Source organism: Balaenoptera borealis (genome assembly GCF_965194805.1).
Source record: "Balaenoptera borealis genome assembly, chromosome: 8".
NCBI lineage: Eukaryota > Metazoa > Chordata > Mammalia > Artiodactyla > Balaenopteridae > Balaenoptera > Balaenoptera borealis.
This window is the reverse complement of record NC_138865.1, coordinates 111,276,889-111,303,100: the sequence shown is the minus strand read 5'-3', so window position 1 is coordinate 111,303,100 and position 26,212 is coordinate 111,276,889. Positions and strand designations below refer to the sequence as shown.

The following is a 26,212-nucleotide window of genomic DNA, read 5'->3' as shown; positions in this document are numbered from 1 at the left end:
GGAACTTATTATTTTCATCATTTATTTCTCTCCTACCCTCTATCAGAGGGAGTCGTAAGAAAAGGTCTCAAATACTTTGCTGAGTCTAAGACTCTCCCTGCTCATACAGGGAATGTAGTTACTCTGAAGACCAGCTAAGAGTGCTTGAAAGTGTCCCAAACTCTAAATACAATAGAAAATCTTTACTAGCCTATGGAAATGATGGTTGTTTTCTGTGCCTATGCGCTATACTAAGAGTAGATTAGATTGTTAGAAAATATATTTAGATAACTAGATGATTAAGAAAGCCAGATTCTATTTTTCCTTGCTTTTTGTCAGTTAAGAAGTTGCTAGTAATTTTAGAACGTTACACAGTACAGAGAATTACGTAGAATTCTTTAAACTTGTGTTGAGTTCGCTTTCACACAGGATTTCACTGTAAGTGCTCCCATTCTTAAACACACTTAAAGGTTGTTTTACAAGTATTAATTCTGAAGCTCTCCCCCATTTGAGCTGATGAATCCGTTGGTTTTTATAACCTCTCTATTTATTTTGAGTCTCAACCTTGGTGTTTTGTGTGAATAGCAAATTATATGAAGCCCTTTTTTCTGTCTCCTACATTCCAGGGGTTTAAGAATGTGCTCTGAACAAGGTGGAGGAGGGTGAACAACTCTCATGTGTAGAAGAGGGAAGATTATTTGTCAGATTTTATTTTAAGGGAATATTTTCCCCTAAGAGTTCATAAAATGAGAGTATGTCATCTTTTCTTCTAAAGATTTTCCCCCTAATGCTACCTCATTTTCTAAACTTTCATTAATAGCTCTTTGCAGCTGAAGCAAATATTTTAGATCTTTCTTGTACTCTCCTCCAGCTGGGAGTGTCTCTCACACATCAAAGGCAGATATGAGCCTCTCATTAAAAGATACTATGAGTTCATCATCTCAGAAGAGTGGGACCTGAAAACCTGAGATAACTTTCAGCTACAAGTCATATCTAAGCTGGAGTGAGGTTTTTTCCATGGTTTACCACATTTCTTTTCTCAATTTGTCACTCCCAGATGCTTTAAAGTCTGGTTTTCTCTCTTGGTTTTATTATATCTGAAGATTATCCTTATTCAGAATAGGAACTTAGTTGTAGGGCTTAGGAAAGATAAATGCTTTAAAATTTATTTTTAATAAGAAAATAAAGAATCCTCACACTTAGGAAGGAAGCCCGAAGTTTGCTTGTTATTTTCTCTCCCTCCTCTCCTACATGTGATTTGTGCTAGGCCTTCTTAGTCCCTCACTGCACTAACTGCTCTAGGGTCTATAAGGTAATTATTTGAAACTTAAGTCAGCTCTGAAAATTCTACAAATCCCTCTTTTCCTACCTCTTGCTAATGAAAAACAACACTGAAATCAGAGTTATTCAACAGATTTCTTGAGAGTATGGCAGAAAACTGGTTACATCCTTCAGATTTTATTTTTGAAAGCATTTCTAGATTAGGGTGAAGGCTGGAATGTTATACTCTAGCTAAAAGACATACTAAATGTTTTTAGCTTCTTTTATATTTATATGTACACAAGCATACATGCGAACGTGTTATAACAAAATATTGCAGGTTTCATCATTTGAGTAATAGCCACAGCAAATCCAGATTATGTTTTTTCCATAGTATTTACTTTCCTTACTTTGGTCATTTTCAAGCTCTCTGTTAGTGTTTTCTAGCCAAAGGTGAAAGTTGTCCTCAGATAAATATTAGGATGGCCTGCCAGCCAAATCCTAGGCAACCCAGTGAATTACTCTCTTTGATAGTAGAAGGGTCTAGTTCAAGTTGCTCTGAATGGCATTTAACTATAAAACAATAGCCTTAACAGAAGTTGCTGGTGTCCTTCAAATTGTTTCTGTACCAGTAGCCAATTCTTTTGGCACTTTAGGATATGAGGTTTGTTCCATTAATAATTTGGAGTGCAAGTTTTCAGAGCATTACAAAGCCAATGAATAGAGGGGTGGGGGGTGGACAGAAAAGTATATAGATGGATTGAACATGCATGAAGTAAAAACTGAAAAGCAAGCAAACAAAAACATCACTTCCCCCCCGCCCCCCCAACACACGTACACATGCACGCACAAACCCAGAAGCTGTTGACTTCGCAGTTTTTCATTTTTTATGGCTCTAGGGACAGGTTTAAATTGGGAATTTTTTTTTTTTTTATTCTCTTGTGCTGTGTTGAACCGGAAGGCAGTGTTTGATGTAATCTGGCCCAGATGTCAGCAGTGTGCAGCTTTGTGATGATTATTTATCTTCAAGTTTTTACTTTGTAAAAGGAGAATCAGCAAACAGTTGTTTAGGGTCGTAAGTTTTATTTAGTGACTGTTTTTGAGATTCTGTGTGTGTGTACAAACTAACGTAGATTAGTTTAAATATGCTTTAAATGTAATTTCATTTTAGCTATTAATCTTAAAATCCTCTTTAACAAATGCTGGTTACGAGTCCCCTGATAAATGTTAATATGTTTAGCACTTTACATTCTGGATATTGTTCCTCTTATTTCAGTTTCTCATTCTTCTAGGAAGTTTTCTCAGCTAAGACCATTAAATTAGTGGGCTCTTTTAAATGGTCTTGGAAAAATTTTTCTCAGAATGTTAATTTCCCAGGATATTTGTATTTCTTGGTTACATAATAACTTAGAATGTAAATGGCAAAACTTCAGTAATAGTTACCAAATAGCAGTCCATTTAGTCACTTGGATTTCAGGTGTATTTGTTTTAAGAGTATTGTTTTCAAAATATTTCCAAAGGATGGGAGTTGCTTAATCCACTGTTTGCCCCCTTTGAAGTGCTATGATGGCTGCTAAATCCCCTGAAGAAAATGGAGTTTGAAATCTCTTCCTGGGACATCCTGTTATCATATAATACTATTTTAAAGATCAAGGGATGCACGTGAAAAATCTTTGCATCTGTTATGTTTTTTCCAAACACAACTAGGTTTTCTTAGTAATTTTAATTCAAACTACACAATTACATAGTGACTGATTTCAATTCAAGGATAAATTTTTAAATTTTTAAATGTTTTCCATATTGATGCCAAGAGTAATTCTAACCTAGTATAATAATAATTCTAACTCAGGCAGGATTAACTACTATACTCCCTTAGCTCACCTCACTGGCTTTAATGAAATTTTTGTCTGTCTTAAAAATGCCAATAAATTACGTTGACATTCTATAACTTTAAGATCAATAGCATCACAGCATTGGTAGTTAATTAAGACAGTCTTCATTGGCAGCAGTGTAGTATATAGGAAAGATTAGTTTTAGGACTTGGGTTCAAGTTTTGTATGTACTTCTGATAGGCCAGGTGACATTGGGCAAGGTGTCTGACCTGTATCAACCACATCTATAAAATGAGGGAGTTGGACTAGATAGTTGTCAACGTCCCTTGAGACTCAAATTTTATGTGGGCTGTTTTTTTTTTTTTTATTCAAGTCATCTTATTAAATTCCAGTGAGTTCATTAGGGCTTTATTGCTATAATTCATGTTTCTTGGATGATTCTTTCCTTATTCCCCTGAATGCGTTTGAGATGCATGATCAGAGGGATTCTAGAAGTTTTAGTACAGTCTTGCCAATGCATGGAAGTATTTAAAATTTTTTTTAATTGCTTTTGATTCTTAGCATTTTTGTCACTTTTAGATGGAACATTAAATATGAAACCTCTTTCATTCTTAAAGTAGGTAGGGACAGTGGATCTACGCTATTGCTGTCTTTCCCCTAATAGCTCTCCCTGGGGAAACTAAGAGGGCAGGGCACTTTTTCCTTGCAATGTTGTAGAATGACCTAGCCTGGAACCCTGGCGTAGTAAGAGAATAACCACTGGATCAGGAGAGGAAAGACCTTGGATCTAGACCCCACTCTGAGACTCATGCACTATGTGCCTTTGGGTAAGGTGCTGGGGTTTTCTCCCTGTTTAAAATGGTAAATGATAATGTTAGCCCTTCCAAGCTCACGGTACAGCTCTTACAGATCATCTGTTCTCAAATACTTACTGAGACGTCCTTTTCAATTTTTTCTTTGTGCTTTTAGCCTCAATAAAGACAAAATTGCTATTAGTATGTATAATTATTATAAGGAATTTTATTTCTCATCAGAACTACATGTCCAGCTATGAGTATAATTGTAGAAAAAGTGTGTTCTAACTGTCTTCAGTGATTTTTCTAAAAGGTCAAAAGGTTGTTTTGGGAATTCAGAATTCTTGGTTAATAATAAAACTTATTAAAAGGAAATATACCTCAACACTTACCATTTTGAAAGGATAATTTATAGAAGTTCAGGTAAATACCGAGTGCTATGTATGCAGTGAGGGTGATGAGAGGAGATCAGGAAGCCAGCTTCTCAAAGTCTGCAGCATCTTAAAGCTTCTGGCAGTGAGTGCTGTGATAGAGTAGAAAGAGAGGAGCTTTGGAATCAGACAGGTTTGGGTTTGCTTGCCAGCTGCCCACTTGCCAACTTATGATCTTTGTTAAGTTACCTCGCTTCTTGAAACTAAGTTTTTTTTTTTCATCTCTGAAATTCAGATACAAGGACCCACCTCGAAGTGTTGTTGTATGAGATAGTGTTTGCAAATCAGCGGAGTCCTGGTAAACAGTAGGGGCTCTCTGTGAATGGTAATTACTCATTCCTCCCTGGATGAACAGGTTTAGAGCATCTAGAAACAGTTATAGTAGGATTGGAGTATTTTAATTTTCATCAACTGGTTAATATTGGGAAGGTCACTGAGCCCTTAGATGAATGTGTCCTTTGATTTGTCCCTTGATTCTCCTGGGGAGAAGGAACTCAGAAGGTTCAAGTCCCAGCTCTTATTTTTTCAGCTACATCTCCATGAGTGTATCCTAACTTTTCTGGACTTCTTTTCCTCCATCTATATAATGAGGACAATCATAAGTCCTTCAAAGTATTGTTATGGGGATCAAATAATAACACATGACACTTCTTTGTAAGAATTGAATTGATCCCTATACAAGTTTTACCTGGTGGCCAACTTGAAACCTAATAGGGCTTTTTTTTTTTTTTTTAACTTTCTCAAGCTTTGTTCCCAAGCCCTTCCCTTTCTTGGGATGTGTTAACATAAGACAATGAGACAGAGATTTGCCACAGTAGAAGCCCATCACGTTTAGGGAACTAAGTGCTCTGTATATTCACATACATTATCTTAAACAGCTCTGCAAGGGAAACAATATCTTTATTTTATAGAAGAGGAAAGGGAGCCTAGGCAAATAGTTACTAGCTAATAAGTTAATATTAGTTATTAATATTATATTGTCTGTATTTGAACTTAGCTCATCTGATTCTAAAATCCATATTCCTCCCACTTTTATGTGCTGCTTCCATCACATACTTTCTGCCTTATCTGACTTAGGTAACGGAGACATTTATTGGGTGTCTGTAGGTGCTGGGTATTGCACTGTAGGCACTGGTGATGGAGTATTATACAAGACACTCCCATTCACCATCTTCACATGGCCCAGGGTCTGAAGGCAGACACATAATTAAACAATAAGTTGTAATATTGAGCCCTGCTAAAGAAAGCACAGGGTATTAGATGACTATGTAAATGGTTCGTCATCTGTGTATATTGAACAGTTTCCTCTGAATAGTTGACTTCTCTTGGTTTCAGGTATCACAATATAATCTTACCACATTATAATCTTAAAGTAGTTCTGGCTTGGGGGTGAATGTAACATCGCTTATTTCCATAATTTAAAAAAACTTGCTAAAATATGCATAAAAGTAAATAACAGCTCATATTTATTAAATGCTTACAATTTGCTGAGTGCTTTCCATGCATGCTCTCATTAAATCCTCATAATAACCTTGGGAGAGGGCACTATGGTCCCCATGGTACAGATGAAGAAACTGAGGCTTGCGGACATTAAGTTGCTTGCCTAAAGTGATACAACTAAAAAGTGGCAGAATTCTTCTGATTCCAGAGCCTACATTCCTAAACAAATTCAATCAGATAAGTGTATGTATTAGAAAAGTTTAAATCTATTTCTTTTTCAAGATTAAGAGATACCATGACTTTTAATCCTATTTTGTCATTTTTAGTTTACAGAAAATTCACTTTTTGTAACATACGGTTTTATGAGTTTTGACAAATGCAGGGTCACATATCTACTACTGCAATCAAACTAGAGTTCCGTTAAGTCCTTGCAAATTCCCTTTGTAGTTAAACCCTCCTCCTATTCCCAGCCCTGGACAATGACTGATCTGTTCTCCATCCCTAGAGTTTTGTCTTTTATAAAATGCCACAAAATGTAATGATATGATCTGTACCTTTTGGGGACTGGCTCTTTCACATAGCTAAATGCGATTAAGTTTCACCCATGTTGTGTGTATCAGTGACTCATTCTTTTTATTGTTGAGTAGGTATTCTATTGTATGGCTGTTACCACAGTTTATTTATCTATTCACAAAGGATGTTTGGGTTGTTCCAGTTTTTATGATGGTGAATAAAGTTGTTGTAAACATTTGCATAAAGGTTTTTGTGTGAACACAAGTTTTTGTTTCTCTTGGGACTGCTAGATCATATGCTGAGTATATATTCAGTTTTGCCAGAAACTGCCAAACTGGTTCTCAGAGTGGCTGTATCATTTTGCATGTCTACCAGCAACGTATGAGAGTTCCAGTTGCTCCTCATTTTCACTAGTATTTGGTATTATCACTATTTTAAAATTTTGGCTATTCTCTTAGGTGTTAGTGGGATCCATTGTGGTTTTAATTTGCATTTCCCTAATGAGTGGTTTATTTTAAGCATCTATTCATGTGCTTATTTGCCATCTGTGTATCATCTTTGGTAAAGTGTCTGTTGAGTTTTAAGAGTTTTTAAAGTATTCTTGATAACAAATCTTTTGTCAGATATGCGATTTGCATATATTTTCTCTGAGTCCGTGGCTTGTCTATTCAAAGATTTTAATTTTGATTATGTCTTCACACATCAGTCTTTTATGGATCATGCTTTAGGTGTTGTATGTAGGAACTATTGCCTAACTTAAGGCTACAAGATTTTCTCCTATTTTTCTTTTTTGGAAGTTTTATAGTTTTATATTTTACATTTAGGTCTATGATCCATTTTGAGTTATTTTTTTCAAGGTATGAGGTTGAGGTTTTTTTCTTTTTTCTTCTTTGCATACAGATGTCTAGTTGTTCCAGCAACATTTGTTGAAAAGTCCATCTTTTTCTCCATTGAATTACCTTTGCACCTTTGTCAAAAATTGACAGTATTTGTGGGATCTGTTTCTGAACTCAATCCTGTCTAAGTGTCTATCAACACCAGACTGTCTTGATTACTTTAGCTTTGTAGTAACTCTTGAAATCAGCATGAGTCTTCCAGCTGTGTTCTTTTCAAAATTGTGTTTGCCATTCTAGTTCCTCTGCCTTACTACATAAATTTTGCTCTTTTAGCTCCTTGGCTTTTGATATCTACAGAAAATCCTACTGGGATTTGGATTAATACTGGGTTGAATATGTAAATCAGTTTGGGGAAAGTTGACATTTTAACAAAATTTTCAGGTCTTTCAATCCATGAAACAGTACATCTTTCTCTTTAGGACTTCTTTAATTTCTTTCTTTTGTGTTTTATAGTTTTCAGTGTACAACTCCCACAATATATTGTTAGCTTTATACCTAAATGTTTCCTTCCTGTTTGTTGTTGTTGCTAATGTAAATGATACAGTGAAAAAATTAAATACTAATTTTTCATGACTTTCACACTAATTTATAGTCTTTGTTTTCTGAAGGTATTTTCCCATCATTTAGGGTCTTTAGCAAGTAAAAGATTGTTTCTTGATGTTTCTTCTTTGAGTCTTCATCTGCTTGTGATCTCATAGCCCTTGCACCATTTTGTAACTATGATGTCAAAGAAGACAGCTTCAAAGGATATATCTGGGAGCATCTGAAAAAGAGGATCTTCTCTGTACAGGTGGATTAATTTTGAGACAGAATCCATGTTTCCTTCTTTCAACAGCTGTCACAGGCATTGCAGAATTTCTTTTGTTTTGCTTTGCGTATGAGACGACAGTTCAACTTCTTTTACTTCAGAAAATCTAGTTTAAAGTACGGATATTAACTTTTAGCATGATAAAAATGAGGCTCTATAGTAGACACTCTGGAAAAAGAGGACATTTTCTGGGTTTTTACTCTTTGACAACTAAGCAGTTTCAGGGAAGAAAAAGCAGCTGTTACCTTCATTATATTCCCTTCTGTGGCTCTGTACCATCTCCTGCTCATGTGTTATTGTTGTGTACTGTACATACTCAGAGTGCAGCCAGGCAGAGAGAAGGTATCATGCCTAGTACTTTTAACATCCATTATCCCATTTAATTCTTATGATGACTAGGTATCAATAAATTACAGATGACAACACTGAGCTTCAGAGTGACAGTGATCTGACCAAGGTTCAATGGCTGCTCTGAGGGCATGTCTTGAACACAGGCCCTTGACCACCAGAGTCCCTGGTCTTACCCACTCTGCTCTCCAAAAGGTCCTCTCCATTTTTTTTTTTAAATAAATTTATTTATTTATTTACTTATTTTTGGCTGAGTTGCCTCTTTGTTGCTGCGCGTGGGCTTTCTCCCGTTGAGGCGAGTGGGAGCCACTCCTCGCCGCGGCGCGTGGGCCTCTCATTGCGGTGGCCTCTCCTGTTGTGGAGCACAGGCTCGAGGTGCGGGGGCCGCAGCAGTTGTGGCACGTGGGCTTAGTAGTTGTGGCTCGCGGGCTCTAGAGCACAACCTCAGTAGTTGTGGCGCACGGGCTTCGTTGCTCCAGGGCATGTGGGATCCTCCCGGACCACGGCTCGAACCCGTGTCCCCTGCACTGGCAGGCAGATTCCCAACCACTGCACCACCAGGGAAGCCCCCTCTCCATTTTTATTACCTCACAGGGCTAACTTTTTTGAGTGATGGGTATCCTTTGAAAATCTGCTGAAAGCTCCAGCAACTATCTTAAAAAAAAAAAGTTTTTGGATGTCCTTATAAAGTTTTATAGACATTAAGGGTTTTCACAAAACCCTTTCTGTGGTCTCTGGAGCCCAGGTTAAAAATCCATACTCAAGACCTCTTTTTTATGCATGAATTCCGCCCCCCCCCCAGTTATCAAAACCACCCAGTACTGTATTCTCTCCTTTGACACTTGGAGTCAACACTACCTATCCTGGGTGCTTGCATGTGGGCAACGGGTAAAAGCCTGAGGCTCTTCCTTCTACTACTCTTCATTCATTCTTTTCATCCTTTCATGCTGGGTACTGGGGATTCAGCTATGAATAAAGCCCTATCCCTGTCCTCAAGGGCTTCACGGTCCAGTGCATTTCGGAAATAGCCATGCTTGGAATGGCTAAAGTTCGTTCAAATGATGTGGAGAGGCAGCATGGAGTAGTGGAACAATCTGGATTCGTAGTCAGACTTAGATTAAATCTCAGGCAAGTTATTACTGAATTATCCTAGGACTTTGTGTAGAGGGAATAATGATATTAACACCTGTCTTACATCATTTCTAAATGAGAGCTTTTCTTGGTAAAATGACTTTTTCCAGAAATTTAATACACATAAAGACTTCAGAAGAATGCCTGTTGAAATCTAAGCCTTTAATAAAGTTTAGTCATTATTAGCAATTAAAACTTTTTATTCAACAAATATTTGAGGGTGAGTCAGTGCTGTGAGTCGGGACCTGTTAATGGAGACAGACGTAGAAAGAAATGTCATAGTGCAACCCAAACTTTTTAAATTTGAGGTCTAATAAAAATATCCAGCAAGATTTTACTGAAAATTGGTTTAAATAGTGAGTAGAAATTATATTTGGCTGTGCAGTTTTTCTTCCTTGCTAAAAGTTGTGCTTGTTTTTCTTTTGTTGTTTGCTGTTTACCTGTTAGAATCCAGTTTATAAGCGACCGCATAGGTATTTATTTCCTCAGGAAGAAAACTGCCTTAAGATTTCCATGGCATAATTTGTGACAGGATTAAGTTATGCAACCTTTGAAGTCAGTCACAGCCTGAAAGCACAAGAAGTTGTTTACAAAGGAGCCCATCGATTCTCCCTCTTTCTCTGGAAGCATCCGAGCAGTGAGACTCGCACAGTCTGTTTGGCACAGTGGCTGCTCTCAGCTGGCCTGGGGCCCTCCTGCTGCTGGGCAGAGAGGATGCGCCAGAGCTCTGCTTGTAGCTGAGCAGAGCCCACCTGCAGGTCTGCTTGTGGTTAACTGGGGGCTTGCAACTGTGTACCACAGCCTCTGGTTTTGTTGCAATATCTTGTCCTTAATATTTTCCATCTGGCCAACCATGACCTATAAAGACAGACACAAACCAGGGTTTGAATTATGAGGAGGAGAGTGATGCTAAAATGCTTCCAAATCACACTCTAGAACCTGTAGTCACGGGCAGCTGCCTTTGCATACTGGAGAGAAGGAAACTTTTCTCCAATTGGTTTGCAAAGCATTCAGTCACATCAAAGACCTGAGCCACTCAGCTTTTAAGTGTCTTAAAAGGCTTCGTAAATTCTGTCTCTGAATGTCGCTGAATTTTAGCATTTAACTCACAATTAGGCTACTAATATTGAAACTTTTTGAAGAAAAATATAATGAGGGTCATGAGAGAGTTTTATATTCAACTTCTAAATTTTTAGCCATATCCAAATCTTTAACAATTACTGAGGCTTGGGGCATACTTAATTGGTGTCATTGCTCTCTGAATGGTATTACAATTGCAGAGATGTTTTACTATAAACTTAGAACTCATTGAAACTGAGATCTCAGAAATGACTAAGAGTTGCTTTTGAATTTCTCTTTGCTAGGAATTTTCTTGTAGATAGATTTGTTAGTGGCTTTTGAGCCAGATTGAAATGGTATACAATAAAGCCAATTTCATGTTTTTGAGTCATTAGAAATCAACTTAGAATATTAGTCAAAATTAGAATGCAAGTTCAGATTTTGACAATTTTGTATCAGCTGTGAAAGCACTGGGAGTTGATTTGTATTTTTACAGCTTGATTCTTATAGGAATTGCTAACCATCTTTTGTCTTTTTATTCTTAGAACATCCTTTCGACTAAGAAAAGTGAGTTGCTCCTCCCTTTTTTAGAGGACAGACCTGTGCTCAGAGAGGTTATGCTCCGGCTTCAGTGGCACAGCCTTGAAGAAAAGGCTCGGGAGCCCTGGCCAGGCATTTTGATGCTCAGACCTCAAGTCCATGCTGCCACCTCCTGTCTGCATCCTAGCTTTCATTTTAAATCAACCAGGCTTTTCTTCTCAAGTGTGCTCAATGGATAGTTTTGCAATTTTATGGTCCTCTGCTTCTCTTCCTGTTCTCTTCTCCTCCCCTTTCCTCCTCCTCACTTCAGGTGGTGAACTCTCAGTGCCAAAGTTGAGGACAGATTTGGCCTGGAGCCAGCATTGAGAATGCAGTGTTTATTTTTCAGTACTTCTAAAGGATGAAGTTCATACTAATGTCTCGTTAGGAAAGTTTAGGTATGTGTGATTTTAGAAGTTGATTAGATGTTCCACATGTGTGATCTCTGGGATCCTCCCTCTCTTCTGAGGAGTGGTGCTTGTTTTATATTGTGGCTCTCAGTTTCCAACTCCAGGGGTAAGGATGAGAAATGCAGGTTCAGTGGAAGATCTCAAATGACTTTAAAGATGAGAGTGAGCACCAACTGCTAAGACTACAAAGGCTGGACTAGTTCAAGGAAGGAAGACGCATGAAGGAAGGAAGGAAAATTTGGAATTTTCTTTTTTAACAATCTGGGCAGCAAGCAAAGGTCATACCAGGGTAGTGTGTGATTGCTGTATAAAATCGATAGTGTGTTATAGTTATATATGCTGTAGCTCGTTATAGCCCTTTCGTTCATTCAATAAATATCAGTTCAATAAACATGTATTGCATTCTACTATGGACGAGGCAATGCAAAGATGGGGTGTTCTTGTGGGAGAAGATGGTAAAGCTAACAATTTGAGTGTCATAAAGGTACAAAACAACCAAGCCCTAGGGAAGGGCACTTAACTTGATGAAGTCAGGAAGTGAGATGACATGAAAAGGGCAAGTGAGAGTGTTACCCAGGTAGCTGGGGATTGGGGTAGGAACAAAGATTAGAAAGAGCAAGCAGAGGACCGGAAGGAACCAGGGGACCACAGTGCTACTGCAGAGCAGCAAGTCACTCAGTGTGCCTGCAGCAGAGTGGCCCTGGGTGGGGAGGAACAGAGAACAAGGACCTCACATGCCATGTGTGGCTTTTGGACTTGAACCTGACGTCAGTGAAGCATGACCCGGAGAATCTTGGGGCAGTGGCACAATCAGACGTGTGTGTTGGAAATTCTTTTGGCTCCATTTTAGAGGAATTAGTTGATAGGACAAAAGGGAAGCTCTGGGGGCATGCGTTAGGGCAGAGAGGGAGGGGAAGAGTTGAGGTGCAGAGTAAGTGAGCAAGTGAGTGAGCTTTGCAGTCTAAGGCAGAAGATAGTTCTCACTTAGTTATACGGTTGGAAGGACTATCATTTATAATCTAAATCTTGAAGGCTTATAATCTAAAAGGCCTATTTTTTGTACTTAAATCCCTAGCATTTGCCTTTAAATGCTCATGGGATGTTTTGTTGAATGAATGAATGAATGAATGAATGCCGTTTCTTTTGGGCAAAGGTGACTAATTTAGTCTTCTGATTCCATCTTGCTTAAACTAGTGTTGTTTGTCTTCCCCAGGTGTACACTCACAAACAGCAGGACTGAGGCAGTCCACACGGATACTGAGTGGCAGCAGGAAGCCAGTCCTGGATTTTAAAACTTGCCATAGAAAAGCACGAGTCAGTTGTAAATAACCATGGACCAAACCATTAAAAAAAAAAAAAGTGAAATTAACTCTGCCGTGATTAGTCCGAAAAGGTTTGAATGTATTTTAAATAGCCCTGATAGTTAGAAAAGCGAACGTTTGTACTAGTTGCGGGTCAAGTGAAAAGACTGTATTTTGGTGACTGAAAGGATTGGAGGGGCAATTCTTCTGATCTTTTGCTAGACTGAGCTGGTCCTCTACTTTGATGACATTTGAAGTTGCAGGCCCATTAATGAGAGTAACTGGTCTCAACCTTTCTTCCTCCTCTTTTCACCTTTGTTCATCTGCCCCCCACCACCTCCCACCACCACCTTGGCCCCTCAGCATGCACAGACCTTCCTCCCTTAAAGAATAAGAGCATTTCCCCTAGGACCTCAGGCCATCGGAGACTGCTGCCTCTTCTGGCCCCCCAACCCCTCTTGTTTTCTCTGTTTCCTTCAAGACTTAGCTGTGGGTTGTGGGGAGAAAAACCTTTTTTCCTCTCTTGCCAATCCATTACACCTGCTTTCAGGGACCTTCCCCTGTCTGAATAGGTGGTGATTTTGAGCTACATTCTGGTGTAGGAGGTACACTCTTTAAAGAAACGTTCACATATTTAATTGATGATCATGGCATGGAGGGAACAGAATAATTGAGTATACTATCCATTTTCAGGATGGAAATTAGAGCCAGCCCTTAATTAAGAGCTGAGGTAGTGCGGCACAGTGAAAGGAGAGCGGCTTTGAACCTGCAGACTTGAGTTCAAGTGTTGGCTTCCCCATTTACCAGATTTGTGACTTTGGGCGGATACCTAACTGAGTTTCATTTTCCTTCTCTTTAAAATGGAGATGAATAATTCCAGCAGAATCTCCGTTGCTATAAGGATGAAGATCAAATAAAATAGTAGATGTTAAGTACTAGTTCTGTGTTTGACACCAAGCGAGTACTCTCAGGAGGGCAGCTGTCATCGTGATGTCATCCATAGCACTGGCAGCATAGCATGCTGTGGAGAGAACGGGCTTGGGAGTCAGGACAGGGTTTGAACCCTGGCTCAGCCACGTTCTGGCAGTGTGTGTGATACTGAGCAAGGTACTTAGTGTCTCAGAGCCTTAGCTTATAAAGTGAGAGTGGCGATTCCTACCTTACAGGGCTGTGGAAAGTAGAGATAATGAATGTAAAGCACTAGTACAGACCCTTGGCAAGTTGTGGACACTCCCACTGTAGTCCTTTGTTACTGTCATCTGAAAAGAACATTTTCCCAACAAAGCCTCTAATTTCAGTGGCATTCAATTTTGACCCCAAATTTTGATTACTCTTAATGTTACTGAAGCAAAAGAGTGCTCAGAAAATAACCATCCCAGTGTTCCTCTGGACCTGGAATGTATGAGGAATCAAATGCAAGCATATAATCCCCGATATGAATCTTTGTAGGAGACTCTTGTTTCAACTGACTTGAGAAATTGCCCTGAGTATGGAATGGATGTCAAAACTTTAGCCAGAGCTGCAACTATAATCACATTATTTTGCTGCTACTCAGTGGAGCTAAGAAAGCTTAAGAGTATTACCATCTGGGCAAAGCCAACCAATGGTGAACTGTGAACTGCTTACCAAGTTAACAGAAACTCTTGCTACCTCATTCATTAATTAGGCCTTTATGGCACACCTTCTCTTGGTAGCCTGGCAACCATAATAGCAGTCATTAAATTCTGTCATTTTGTATTAACCCTTTGGCCCTGGGTGGATTGGGAGCCCCCACCTTAACACTAATGCATTTTACATTAGTACATCTACCTGGGAAATCCCATTCCCTTGACACATAAGCTGTAAAGAGCAAATAGCCAGATTCCAAAAACAGAAAATTTTTCTTTTTTTTTCTTCACATTAGTGTATGTGCTTTTAAGGCTTTGCAAAGTATCTGTCAGGATGGAGGCCATCTCCCAATTTGCTGACAGACAGACAGAGCATACACCCAGCAAGATGAAAAGACAGCTAGTTTCCCAGAAAACAGGAGCTGCCTGTGACTTCTGCGGGCTTATGGAGGAAGGAGCCGGTGTGAAAACCAGATGGGAGAGTTGTTAAGAGTTGTATGTTTCCAAATTTGCTTTTGTAGCTGCTTTGCAAAAATTTGGACCGTGCATGCTAGAGCGATAGGGCCATTCCAACAGCACAGTGTTTGGCATTTCAGCAATGGATTAGAATGGTAGGAAAGAAACTATGCACTCTGGCAAAAGCTGGAGGAAATGAAGTGGCCGAAGGGCAACCTGTGGGAGAGTGTGAAAGGCTCTTGCAATGCTCTGTCCATTAGGTTACTCACAACTCCATAAATGTAAGCAAAGTGTAAAAGTCCTAAATTAAAATGGGGTTTAGGAGTTAAAAATGATGTATATCCTGTTTTCTTGAGTGGACTAAAATGATATGGGACATGTGTGGTATAGGTGAAATAATTCAATTTCACAGAAATACTTACTTTTCTCTTAGTGGAAAAAAAAATGCGAAGTTAGGTTTTGGTGTTAGACAAATCCCCACTCCACTCAGTGGCTGTGTGATCTTGCACAGTTGGCTTTCTTTTTAAACTCCATTTCTTTATCTATGAAATGGGGGTAATCATTTCCCTTCATGGTGTTGTTATAGGGATTAAATGAGTTACACTATATACATCTTGTAGTCAGGATTTGGCCCATGGTATGGACTTTGTTCATTTTTTCAACAAATGAATATTGGGGCTACAGTGGTAATCAAGAAACTCTCCACTCTCATGAAATTTACAGCCGCACTTAGTATCAGAGCCTCTTTGTCCCTCAGTTTCCCAAAGAGACCCAGAGAAGGTATTACTTGTCCAAGGTTGTTTGATCAGAGCTGAGAGTGGTATCTGGGTCACCTGACTCATCTGGTGGTCTCTTAATTAAATCTTATGTAGACTGCCACCAAACGCTGCCAAGTTTCTTGGGCTGTAATGTAACTGCATATTTACTCTTTCTTGGTATATTTTACATAGTAACCTTAGCAGGCAAAAGGAAAAGTAAAATAGGAAGTAGCCATATTCACTCACCAAGACAGAGTTATTTGTATCAGACTTAAAAACTAGATTATGGGGGCTTCCCTGGTGGTAAGTGGTTAAGAATCCGCCTGCCAATGCAGGGGACACGGGTCCGAGCCCTGGTCCGGGAAGATCCCACATGCCGCGGAGCAACTAAGCCCGTGCGCCACAACTACGGAGCCTGTGCTCTAGAGCCTGCGAGCCACAACTACTGAAGCCTGCACACCTAGAGCCTGTGCTCTGCCACAAGAGAAGCCACTGCAGTGAGAAGCCCGCGCACTGTCATGAAGAGTAGCCCCCGCTCACCAAAACTAGAGAAAGCCCGCGAGCAGCAACGGAGACCCAACACAACCAAAAAACAAAAAAAAGCAAAAAACCAGATTATGTATTTGTATTTATGGTTCATGTGATTATGGTAAGGTGGTCCCCACTTTAAAATGTTGGCATAGTTTATTGAGAACAAAAATTTATTCCTTATTCCTCTGTCCCATCAAGAATATATGTGATACTAACAGCATCTGGGATTTTAAGTGGCTACTGTTTGTAACAAAGCAGTAACTTCCCTGAAGGAGTTTTGTGAGTTGGGAGAACTCACAAAGGCAATTAATTTTGTTCTTCAGAGCAGTGCCTTCACTGACTTAGTTTGCACTTCATGCAAGCTTAAATTATAACCCAGGAGCCAGCCGTACCATGATCCGATTTGATATTTAGTTTTGATTTTATTAGTAGTTGTCTTTAATAGATGTCTTGTCATGTCGGTTTTCTGATTGTTAGTAATTTAAATGGACTCTGAGAATGAAAGGAAACCACGGGCATGAAACTGATGGACTGTGACTCCAGCGGTCTTCCAGCTTTCAAAGCAGCTGCGATGCCTCGGCAGGCTCCCTCCTCCCGCCCTTCTCCCTTTTCAGGCTTTGAACACTCCCTCGTCTAATGCTGAAAATGAGAGCTTAATACTGTTACCGTATGGGAACCTTTAAAACATAAATGGGCATCATAAGTGTTCTTTCCTCTTTGAAGGTAAGTGTTGTCCATGGGTCCACTCTCTACTTGATCAGATCTAATTTGACCCAGGAGTAGAGATCTGTGAAGATGCTAACTGAGAAACAATGATTGCAGGAAAGGTAATTTCCCTTGTTCTTATGCTGTGCCTTTCCATCACTCTCTAGAATTTCTTACGGTGTCTTTGTTAAGGGAATACCTGAAAATATGCTTTTCTCTGCTGTGCTTTCGGTAGTGACCAAGATCACCTATATCCTGAAAGAGGCTTCTCCCTAGAGTGGTCCAGGGCAGCACAAGGTGTGCTCTTAAGGGACAGTTGTTGTGGCTTTAAAATCCAGTGTTGGTCGGGCTTCCCTGGTGGCGCAGTGGTTAAGAATCCGCCTGCCAATGCAAGGGACACAGGTTCGAGCGCTGGTCAGGAAGATCCCACATGCTGCGGAGCAGCTAAGCCCATGTGCCACCACTACTGAAGCCCGTGCGCCTAGAGCCCGTGCTCCGCAACAAGAGAAGCCACCGCAATGAGAAGCCCACGCACTGCAACGAAGAGTAGCCCCCACTCACCGCAACTAGAGAAAGCCTGCGCGCAGCAACGAAGACCCAGCGCAGCCAAAAATAAATAAAAAATAATAATGATAATAATAAAATAAATAAATTTTTTAAAAAATCCAGTGTTGGAGCATTAATTTCCCTGAGCTCCAGTCCTGAAGTTGATGGCCCTAGAATCTGGGCACCTTGGGTTAGAATCAGCTGAGTTTAAATCCAGAGAAATGCTGCTTAACCTCTGAAAACCAACCCTAGATAGTTTGCTAAAGAATTCTCCTCACTCACCCACTAACCAAGCACGTGCTGAACACCTCTTTTGTTCAGGTGTCTCTATAGGGGAAGGAAGGAAGTTAGTAAAAGGGTGAATGAAGAATGGAGGAACTGTGCTTTCTGTCTTCAGGTAGCTCAGTCTCTGACAGGATCATCTGACCAAGGCAGGTGTTATATGAGTGAATTTTAGAACCTCATGCTAGTGATATACTGCCAACCCAGGGTCTCTAAGCCTCAGAGTTACTTTTTGCAACAATGTTGTATTCTCATTTCTCTTGCTAATCCAGAAAAGTTAAGCTGTGAACAAAACATATATTGGAAGTCAGTGAAAAAATAATTTTTAAGAAGTCAGTGAAATCTGTTACTGAGAAATGTTTGTTCCTGGCAACCAACCTGTGGACTCTAATTAAGAAGAGAGAGCCTAGAGTGGAATCCATTTCAATTTATCTGTTCTCCACAATTTCCCCCATTGTTTTATAGTTATGGTAATATACAGGCATGTAAAAGTGTGTGAAATTGTGCTGCTTTTTTCATACCAGAGCACTTATGGCGCTCTCTTATGATAGTGCTGGCTCTGAGGGTTTTTGTCCCTCCAAGGCAGTGAACAAGGAGGCCTGGAGGGAGCCACTTGCACACTTTCTCAGCCTCCCCCACCACTGGTGCTAGTATCTGTGACTGAAGCATCGTACAGAAGAGAACACCAGTCCCAGCCCACCAGAATCACTTTTGGGAGTGTTCTAATGAAACAGTGCTGAGGGTGAGTGCTGGTCACCACCACCCAGGCTGATCCAGCCAGCTGTACAGTCTCCACCATAAAATGCCACTACTTTGTCCTTCCTTTGTTTGATCAGTTCCAACATGCCTGCTAGGCAAGAATGCTTCTAATTAAACACATTACTTTTTAAGTAATTTAAAAAGTAAATTCCAGTTTTTACATGACTTTTCTCTGTAAGCCATTGGTCTAGCTTTATAAAGGGACATCATTTTGTGACTTTTTTTTCCCCTCCTCTCCCTATGTGGAAAGGTATAGTGGCAAAGTCAGATAGATCAAGGGTCAAATCTCAGCTCATCTTTTATGAACTGTATGTCCCTGGGCAGGATGTTTCACTTCCGAATGTCAGTTCAGAGATAATAACATTATTAATTAATCAACTAAATAATTATTATCCTCTCGTTGTGAGAATTAAATATACTGTATATGAGAATTACTGGCCTATTAGGATGTTTAACATAGTCTAGTTTTTTTTATACTCTCACTCTTTGTCTTAATTTTAAAATTTACTCATTGTATTTACCCTGATTTGTGGGAGAACTATATAGTTTTAAATGCCATAATAAGGAATTTGTGTAAAGCTGTGATGAAAAGCCCGAAGTCCCATAGCCCTACTCGTATGAACAGTTTCTGTGGAGAAATGGAAATGCTATTCTGAATTGACCTAAACCAGTGGTCCTGCGCTCTAATCTCTGATTCCCAGATGATAACAGATGTCTCTTAAGTGATTCCAGGTGTTCTGAACATAGTGAAATCTCTTATCTGCCACCTCCACAGTTACTCCTTAAAGTTCTTTTATATTACCTCTTTAATAGTATTTGAAGGATCGGGATTCCTTGACAGCTGTTGGAACTCTAACTCCCTACTTGAAGGGACGCTGCTTTTAGTCCTCAGGTGACCTCCAGACTTTCATGCTCTACCGTTTGATTCGGGCCCACATGCCAAATAGTTTTAATATGTTCTCCTTTTTTATTAAACAGATTTTGTCATGTCCAGGAGATTTCCTGCTGGTAGCAGCTCTAACTTTTTCTCACCATCAAGGCATTTGCTGCCCCTTGTTAACACTCAGCCAGGGATTTTCTGCATACTTCTGTTCACACACAGTATTCCCCTTGGCATCCTGTAGACTGTGAAGCCTTCTCTGACCACCTTCAGATTCAGTACTCCCTCTTCCATAATTTAGAGTGTTTTATGCATACTTGTAGTTTCAGGCCTTTAAAGGCCCGTATTTACTTTGGAGGAAATACTCATTTGTCAGATCTGAGCTTCACTTCTGTAGCAGGAGCTGAAGTATTTAGGGAGAACTTTCCGTCAAATCTGAAGGAAATGTGGAAGGCAGAATGATGTAGTTACAGAGTTGGACTTGATTTCTAATCCCAGCTCTACATTTTAATAGCCTTATGACTTTGGGCTAGTTACTTTTGCCTTTCAAGTCTTCTCACATTAGGCTGTATTTATTTTGGTTTTTATCCTATTCTAAACCCAGTTGAAAGAAAGAGAGTGGAGGTATTGGCCTTAGATAGAGAAGGCACAGACGTTTCTTCTGTTGTAACAGAAGGGGAGGAGGAAAGATCGGGTGTAGATTTGTATACATCTGGTGCCTGGCCCATGCAGTTGTCATCGTGGTGGTGGTAATGGCTACAATTTGTGGCATGCTTACTCTGTGCCAGGCACCATTCTAAAAGCTCTAACTATGCTTCTTATTTAACTTTCACAACTACCCTGTGAGGTTGGTACTATTCTTATCTCCAATTTAGAAATGAATAAACGGAAGCACAGAGAGGTTAAGTGACTTATCCAAAGGACAAAACTAGAATAAGAATGTAGGTGATCTGGTTCCAGAGCCCAGATATCCAGTGGTGTTTAATAAATACTGAGTGAATGAATGACTATTGTTGGAAAGTTGAGGCAACTCCTGTCTGTTAGTTTCTATTTTCTTGATGAAGCAGATGGTGAGATCAGATACTGAGAGTAAGGAGGAGAGTATATGGAGAGTAGATGTTTGAGTGGATAACGGAGAAGATTTAAAATAGTCATGTAGGCTGACTAGTGAAGAAAGAATTGCTGGGTGGTGTTGAAGGCTTAGTTGATGCTGTAGAATTTTTACATGTAGAATTTTTAGAGGTATAACATTGGTGGGGAATTTTTTCCCAGCTGTGCATATCAGCCTAAACATAGATAGGTACAGAGAAGGTAGATAGTTGGATTCATTCAGGGATAAGGCATTTCCATGCATGCGTGATGAAAGGACAGGAGGCATGGACCTTTAGGGTCTTAATGTGATGGACCTCCTGGATAAGGCAGGAGTGAAGAAGATAGGGTCTGATAAAGGGAGAGAATGAAGAGACTTATCAGTGATGAGGGTTAAGAATGAGTATAGCAGGAGTTGTAAGGTGAACAAACACCAAGGATAGGAAAGTAGGTTTAGAACTGGGAAGTCTTAATTTGGCAATGGGAAGGTCAAGGGGAGACCAAAGGAATAGATGGCCTGAGGTGCAGTAAAGAAGGTGGTCAGAAAGATGACGGGTCACTGAAATACCTGAAAGGCCAGGGTGTTGGATGTCTGTTTCTGTCAGATGTACAAATGGTATTTCTGCTTTTTGGTGGTATTTCACAGTAGCAGTGGAGTTGGAAGACATAATTTTATTAAATTCATGTATAAACATTGATGAATATTTGTTTATTCCTTTTTGTATAAACATTCTCAAATACCTGTTACTCATCCAAGGCAGATGGGAGAGATAAATTGAAATGATCTCTTTCAAGATTTTTTAGTTATGTTATAATTTTTAGAGGGTGTGAGGACCCTAGCAACATTTTTAAGTTATCAGAATTTCTTAAAAGCACAAACCAAATTTGTATGATGCTGAATTTTCTTTAGATAAATCACCCTTACATGACTTGACAGTAAAACTGCACTTGGGTTATCTTTCCTTGCCTGGTGAATGATCAAAAAGGATTGCCTAGAGTGATAGTTTTGTTGAACTCAGCCTTCAGAATTTGCCATTCAAACTCTGATAGTGATTTCCCAATTGCTTGTTACCTGTAACCAAACAAAAGGCTCTTAATACATGGTGCCTTGTTACGAAATCTGCTTAGCAGTATAAAAAACAAACAGAACAAACTCTTTCATTATATTGTTCTGTAATTACCTTTCCTTCGTTTTTATAATTTTAGATGAATGCTTTTTAGCAAAAATAAACGTACGAATCTGAACATTATTTATATAGCTAAGGAATTTGGACTTTGAAATCAGAAAGACCTGAGTTCAAAACGTTGTCTACCAGTTGCTGGCAACTTTGAGAAAGTTATTAAACCTTTCTGAGTGTTGGCTTCTTTATCTGTAGTGGTAATTCTTAATACATTGAATTGTGTCAAGGATTAAATAGCTTGTATAGGTAAATGTCTGGCACATAGTAGTTGCTGAACAAATGTTAATTTTCCCTTTAAAATACCTCTCTCCCCATATTCCATTGAATTTTAGATCATTTGGCTTGAGGAAACCTTGGTTTCAGGTTCCTTAGATTCTAGGTGGAAAATTTGTCATACATTTTCTCTCTCTCATGAGTATGGCCAAGTTTTAGGGGAAACTTCAGTAGGTACTATCAGAAATACAGTCCACAATGTAGGTACATTATATCTGGCAGAACTGGCTCCTGCAGAGTTGGTGGGTGGACAGTAGCCATTGTTGAGCAGTAGGTCATGTACCAAGGACATAGTAAGCTTTGATGCTAGCGGAAGGCAGGCCTTTGCAGAAAACTTAATGGGATGTGGGAAAGTGCCTGGAGGTAGGGGGAGGAGGGTGGGGCGTAAGAGGCCTCTGGCTTTCTGAGGTCAAGTTCAGAAGTTTAGCAAAACAGAATCAGTGCCAGGCCAGTCATAGAGACCTGAGGGTAATCTAGTCTGGAGAGAATGAGGCAGCAAAGCCTTCAGAGCAGAGCTGATCCCTATATGAGAATTGATGCTTGATGAATACAAGAAATCCATCCCAAAGACACCAGAACAAAGAGCATACCTTCTCACCTGGAAACTGGGGCACTAGTGCTCAGAGAGGGGCCAGAGGCGGGGATAGGGCTGGGGAAGAGAAGTCCCTGGAATTGAGGAGGCCGATATAGAGGGCCCACTGAGCCAACAGGAGACTTGTCTGCACCATTTAGGCCTTCTCCCTGGTCTGGTTGCATAAATGCTTGGCATCTTCACTTTTAGACAGAACAGACCTGACCATTTAAAACCTGCTGGTTTGTGGAGTGATAGCTCTTGACATGCTAACCGGGTGGCTTAAGGTCGATTCCAGAGGAACAGAAGGCAACCTACCGATAGCCAAAAGGGCCTGAGGCAGGAGTGGTTATCCCAATGCTGTAAATGAAATTCAAGTCATGTGTTTAACCCAGGGTTACCCATTTAGCAGGTAATACCTGACAGTGGAGTGCTAGCCAGTGACATCATGAGGAAATCGAGTGATCATTTGTTAAGAGATTAGAATCCAGTTAAAAACAAAATTCAATTTTTGGTACTGAGAATGCTAAAAGAGATGGAAAACAGAGTCTCCAGGAGTTTTTCTTTTTTTAAATTTTATTCCCAATTACGTAATCAGTACATGCTGATTGCTCATCCTACTGCCCCTGCCAAAGTGAAGGTACTATAAAGAAAATAGAAGGGAAAAAAACCCCCACATAACCCTCTACTGTGTGTAACAATTATGGCATATTATTCTTTTAGGGTTTTTTCATATACATACTTACAATATTTTATATATGGTTATTGAAATTTTATTTTTCCAGCCATGAATATATTTAGGCTCTGATGCAAATGTACAACATACCAGATAATTGAAGAAAATGACCCATAATGTCATCTACCCAGAAAACTTAGGTGTTCAAAAATGTTATACAAGCAATTTATCAACGTTTTCTTTGTAAATCATTTAAATCATGCATAAATATTTAAATAATATAGACATAATGCAAGTCTCCTTTGACTACCCTTCAATTCCAGTGCCCTATCCAGAACAGAACTACATAAATATTGTATGTATTATTTGATGCACAAGAAAGAATAAAACATATATATAAGGAATGATCAAATGAACACCTGAGAATCTACTGCCTTACTTGAGAACATGACCAATGGCATTAAAAGTACTCCTGTTGATGGACACGTGTCATTTCCACGTGTGTGCGTGTGTATGTGTTTGTGTGTATGTTTACTAGAATAAACACTGCTGTTATGAACAATCAGAAGATAAATTCTGGGAGCTGCTGCTACCACATCTTCTGACCCACCTGCAAGTTTGTCCATATTTTCTGCTATCTCTCCTGTTATCACAGATGTACTTTCCAGATTCTCAGCAAGAACAAAACCCTGCATCTGTATACTAGATCCCATCCCCTCTTACCTACTCAAGATATAATTCCATTAACTCTTCTCTTTCTATTCTGGATCGTCATTTTACCCCCTCTCTCCTGTATCTTTCCCATCATTGTTCAAGCATGTGGCTATTTCTCCCATCTTAGAGGGGGAAGTAGGAAACCACTCTGTTGAGCCAATTTTTGATACATTTCATCATATCTCCAGGGAACTCTACTTTCCTGTTTTCCTACTATCTCCCAGCCTTTTCTTTCTGTCTCTTTTTCCGGTTCTTCTCTAGGTCCCCAAATCTTTTAACAGTGGTGTGCTCCAGGGCTCAGTCCTTGTCGTCTTTTCTTAAAATATATTTACTCCCTTGATTACATACAGTGTGGTGTCATGGCTATAAATACCATCTGACAACTCCCCAAATTAAATAACAACCTCAAACGTGGGCTTTCCCTTGATCTCCAGTTGTCTGCAGCAGCTCTTGGCTGTCCGAAAGGCAGTTTTACATAACAAAGTTGAGCTTCTGATTTTCTCAGTCTTCCCCATCTCAGTTAATGGCAATGCCATCTTTGCATTCAATCATGCCAAAAACCTTGAGCTGTCCTTGACTTCTCTTCAATGTGCTGTGTATCAAATCCATTGGCAGAGTCAGCTTTAGCTTATATTCAAGTATATCTAGGACCTGATCACTCTCTTCACCGCCACTGCTACCACCCTGGTCCAAGTCACCACCGTTTCTTGCTGGATTGCTACAGCTATTTTCCCTGATTCCAGTTTTAACCTCCCAGATGCGACTGTTCTCAAACAGCATTCCTCATTTGATCCCAGAACACAGAAAAGGATTTAAATGACCATTTTCTCAGTTCTCCCAAGGCTGGTCATAACTTGTATTATTCTTGATGTATAGAAGAGTAGTTAGTTCATTACATACAAAGGAATACTTAAGGCGTTAAGCTTAACCCCCCTACCCCCAGTTTATTGAGATATAATTGACTTGTGACACTGTATTGGTTTAAGGTGTACGACATACATAATGATTTGACATATGTATGTATTGTGAAATGATTATCACGGTGCATTGAGGCATAATTCTTTTCTTAAAATCCCGGTTGAGAAAGAATGATAATGTCTGTATTTGGCACAGCGTCTAGAGGGGGCCTTTGAAAAGGCTGTCAAATTAGACCACTCCTTGGCCCCACGTCCTCCAGTGGTTTCCTTCTGAAGGAAAAGTCTTCCCATTACAAGGCCCTAGGCAATCTGGTTGCCTATTTACCTCTCCTTACTTCATTTCTATTACTCTTCATCTCACCCATTCTGCTCCAGCCATACTGACCTCTGTGTTGTTCCATCCGCTTGGATACTCTTCCGGATACATGACTCACTCTCTCCTCTTCTTCAGTTTTGGGTACTGAGAATGCTACCTTCTTAGTGAGGCCTTCTCTGACCCACCTGTTTAAAATTACCCCTTTATAAAAATGCCCCTATCCCCTTGCCCCGATTTATTTGTTTAACGCTATCTTTATTTTCTCTTGTTCTTTTCCTTTCATTTGCTCTCATCATCCTAGGAAATTTGATTTCCCTGTTACCACTTACCTCTTCACTTAGGGTTGTCTTTCTCCTTCCAGTATTTAACACTCATGTCCATCACCTAGATTTTACAATTGACGTTTTATTATACTTGCTCTATCACATGTCTATCTATCCGTCAATATATCTTTTTTTATGCATTTAAAAGTAAGTTGCAGACATTAGTACACTTCACCTCTAAACACTTCTACTTGAATGTTATTAACTAGAATTCAGTATTTGTTTCCCGTTCTTTTTTCTTTCCCTTCCTAGAGCAAAGTTATATACTGTTTGGTGAGTTGACAATTGCATACACTTGTGTGATCCAAACCCTTATCAAGACATAGAACATTACCATCACCCCAGAAAGTTCCTATATTGTCTTTCACAGTCAGTCCCTATGCCTATCCCCTAAAGGAAGCTACTTCTATGATTTTTATTCAGCAGGTGTTTTCCCTGTTCCAGAACTTCATATAACTGAAATCGTATGTACTCTTTTGTGTAAGACTTTGACTCAGTGTTATGCTTTTGAGATTTATGCAGGTTGTTGGTTTATTAATAGTTCTTTGCTTTTTGTTGATGAATATCCATCCATTGTGTGATTATATCGCAGTTTGTTTACCCTTTCTCCTATTTGATGGACAGCTGGGCAGTTCCAGTTTTTGGCTATCATGAACAAAGCTGCTATGAACATTCTTGTACAAATCTTTCTGTGACCACATATTTTCATTCTCTTAGGTAAATGCAGGAGTAAAAATGCTGGATCATAGGATAGTTGTATATTTAGTTTTATAAGAAGTTGCCAGATCTTTTCCCTAAATAATTGTGCCATTTTGCACTGTCACCAACTACATATGAGGGGTCCAGT

The 26,212-nt window shown here is 39.5% G+C and overlaps 1 protein-coding gene and 1 long non-coding RNA gene across 12 annotated transcripts in view; one reads left to right on the top strand and one right to left on the bottom strand.

The window, feature by feature from the left end:
* DENND1A (DENN domain containing 1A) overlaps nt 1-26,212 on the top strand; it is a 531,128-nt gene that overhangs the window by 191,547 nt on the left and 313,369 nt on the right. The gene's annotated exons all lie outside the window — the stretch shown is intronic.
* LOC309633956 overlaps nt 1,732-26,212 on the bottom strand; it is a 46,270-nt gene continuing 21,789 nt past the window's right edge. Inside the window, exon 2 of the long non-coding RNA XR_014247787.1 lies at nt 1,732-10,290. This is a non-coding gene — a long non-coding RNA (uncharacterized lncRNA). The remainder of the gene's footprint in view (nt 10,291-26,212) is intronic.